Source organism: Nematolebias whitei, chromosome 14, assembly GCF_014905685.2.
Source record: "Nematolebias whitei isolate Nwh7 chromosome 14, NemWhi1, whole genome shotgun sequence".
Classification (NCBI taxonomy): domain Eukaryota; kingdom Metazoa; phylum Chordata; class Actinopteri; order Cyprinodontiformes; family Rivulidae; genus Nematolebias; species Nematolebias whitei.
Window position 1 is genome coordinate 1,220,973 of NC_056511.1, and position 3,483 is coordinate 1,224,455.

Below are 3,483 nucleotides of genomic sequence, written 5' to 3' on the forward strand. Positions count from 1 at the left end.
GCTCTGTGTGTTGCGTTGCACTTGGTGTTGTGTTGCTCTGTGTGTTGTGTTGCACTTGGTGTTGTGTTGCTCTGTATGTTGTGTCGCTCTGTGCCGCTCTGTGTTGCTCTGTTTTGCTCTGTGTGTTGTATTGCACTTAGTGTTGTGTTTTACCTCGGATGAGAAAGCAGATGGAGGAGGAGGACGAGGACGAAATGAGTTTTGGACCCCCGCACCAAGGTTGCCCATGTTGTTGGCCAACGCTGTAACACAGTTTGGGTTCCATCACAACCCTGAACCATTTAGATCAACACTTCCTCTAAACCTTCATGACCTCAAACAGAACCGGCCTAAAAGCGAACATTTTAGAGATAAGGCATATTGTCACTTCCTGTTTTCTCTGCTGGTAGCTTGAGTAATTTGTTTGCTCAAGTCGTCTTTTGTTTTTGTCACAGGGAGGCTGTGGATGAGTGGTTAGAGAAGTTGCCTCCAATGCAAGAGTTGGGGGTTCAAATCCACCAGCAGTCACATGCTGAGGTGTCCCTTGGCAAGACACTGAACCCCTTTTGTAGAGAGCTACTAGACTGCTGTATGAATGGGTGAATAAGGCACTGATTGTGTTGTAAAGAGCTTTGAGCATCTTGATAAGATAGAAAGGCGATATATAAGTACAGTCCATTTACCATTTTTCTGGATTTATCTATCATTAACACAGTTTTTCATTCTAGTACCCAAACACCCTCAATACAGTTGTTTTTCTAATGTTAGATTGCGCTTGAAACACCTTTTATCTTTAACGCTTCTTGGTTTTTATTGGTGATCCTCCTTGAATTGCCACCTTATCATGGTGGAGGAATTTGTGTGCCTGAATGATCCTAGGAGCTCTGCTGTAGACAGGACATGGAATATTAATGAACCTTTCTTTAACCAGGCAAATCCAATTTAGATCACATATCTCTGTTGCAAGGGAGGCCTGAAGGCAGCCTAACATGCATGTTTTTGATCTGTGGGAGGAAACTGGAGTACCCGGAGAAAACCCACGCAAGCACGGACAGAACATGCAAACTCCACCCAGAAAGATCCCAGGTCCAACTGGGGATTGAACCCAGGACCTTCTTGCTGTGAGGCAACAGTGCTAATCATTGAGCCATTGTGCTACCAATGAATATGACCTCTCTGGTGGGACGGAGCCTGAGCTTGTGCATGAGGTTGAGAGGTACCAACTAGATCTAGTTGGACTCACCTCGACGCACAGCATGGGGTCTAGAACCGATCTCCTTGAGAGGGGCTGGACCTTATTCCACACTGGAGTTGCCCATAGTGAGAGGTGCCAAGCTGGTGTGGATCTACTCTTAGCCCCCTGACGGTGCTTGCGTGTTGGGAGTTTTCCCCGGTAGATGAAAGGGTAGGTCCTTGCGCCTTCAGGTGGGGGACGGGCTCTGATGTTTGTTTGTGCCTATGCGTCAATTCATTCATTCAACATTTATTTATACAGGCTAGGATCATTGAGCCACGAGGACTCATTTACAAGAGAAACCTGTTCCAGACAGATCATATATTGTGTCAATATCAAAGATCCTAGTTCGGCATCGACAGCACTCCAGTGGGGGGTACCGCAGGGGTCCATCCTCGGTCCCCTTCTCTTTTCTTTATACCTGCTGCCACTAGGTGCTATCTTCCGCAAACACAACATACCCTTTCATTTCTACGCCGATGATTGCCAAATTTACTTCCCCCTGAGGCACAGAGGCACACGCTCTATTCAGCCTCTTCTTGACTGCCTGGCTGACATCCGGGACTGGATGGCTTTAAACTTCTTAAGCTTCAATGAGAAGAAGTCTGAAGTCATGCTGTTCCATCCCAGTGGCTCACTCATGAACCATGACATTGACCTTTCCTCTCTAGCCCCACTAGAGAAACAAAAGGTGACTAATCTGGGGGTGATAATGGACCCGTCCTTAAAACTCAACAGTCACGTAAACATGATGGTCAAATCCTGTTTTTTTCAGCTGAGACGGCTGTCTAAGCTGAAGCCTATACTCAACAAAAAGAACCTTGAGACAGTGATCCACGCCTTCATAACATCTAGGCTTGATTACTGCAATTCACTACTGTTTGGAATCAGTCAGTCCTCCATTGCTCGTCTACAACTGGTCCAAAATGCTGCAGCCCGATTTTTAACTGGTACAGGCTATAGAGAGCACATCACGCCAGTTTTGGCCTCCCTGCACTGGCTACCCATTCACCTTCGGATCCATTTCAAAATTCTCATGTATGTTTTTAAATCACTGAACAGTTCCGCCCCATCCTATCTCACTTATCTTCTGCAGCCATATGTCCCACCGCGCTCTCTGAGGTCAGCAGACCAGATGCTTCTCTCAGTCCCAGAAACCCGTCGTAAGCTCAGAGGTGACAGGGCTTTCTCTGTTGCAGGTCCACGACTGTGGAATGAGTTGCCACTGAGTGTCCGGCAGGCTCCCACACTCTCAGTCTTTAAGTCTCACTTGAAGACCCACTTCTATTCTCTTGCCTTTAACACGGTGTGATTTGTTTTGGTCCGGTCTGTTCTCTACTCTGTTGGCCATTTTAGTTAGCTTCTGCTGCTATTTGTATCTGTATTTCTATTTTATGTTTTCCTGTCTGCTGTGCATGTTTGTGTTCTTTTGTACAGCACTTTGGTTGGCCTTGTTGCTGTTTTAAGTGCTATATAAATAAATTGGTATGGTATGGTATGGTATCAGGTGTGGAACTCATAAATGAGAAACATGTGACTCCTGTGGAAAGTCTACAGGATCAATACATGAGTTAAGAGCATATTGGTGAACAATCTAAACGATATGGAACAATTTTGAATATGAAATAAGTATAAACACGCACGAAATATGGGAATTATCAAAAAGAAACAGAGGCAATTAGCTAAAGACCAGCAGACCAATAGCTAAAACAAGCAGAAATAATCTTAAAGTACCAAAAGTAAGTGGGTAGAGCTTGGTTTTCCTGAATTGGGCTGTAAAAGTTGGATTAATTTAAAAGGAAAGGTGGAATTAGCTGATGTTGGCATGAAACAGCTAAATAGTATCTGAAATGTAAGCAGAAATATCTGAATCTTCCAAACATTAGCTGAAAGGAGCACAATATTCGGGAATTAGCAGGAATAAGTCAGTAGAAGTACAAAAAACGTTGAAGTAAGCTGAATACAGCTTAAAAGAGGGAGGAGGTGCTTGGAGGTAGTACATCATCAGGCAGGCTAGGAAGCAGCCTGACAGGTGGTCAGAGGTTGGACCAGGTAAAATAAGGGTGAGAAGAGAGGAGGTCGTTGGCTGAACATTCTTAATGCTCTCATTTTAGGGGTGATCTTGGTAGGAGGAGATATCATCGCCAATTTCAGTCACTGAACGTTGGGTGAGAAATGTAATACATCGTTTAAAATACGAAGAATAATCAGCAGCTGATTAGACCACAGCTGTCGGAGGCCAGACATAAACAGGGATAAGAGAGCGAGGT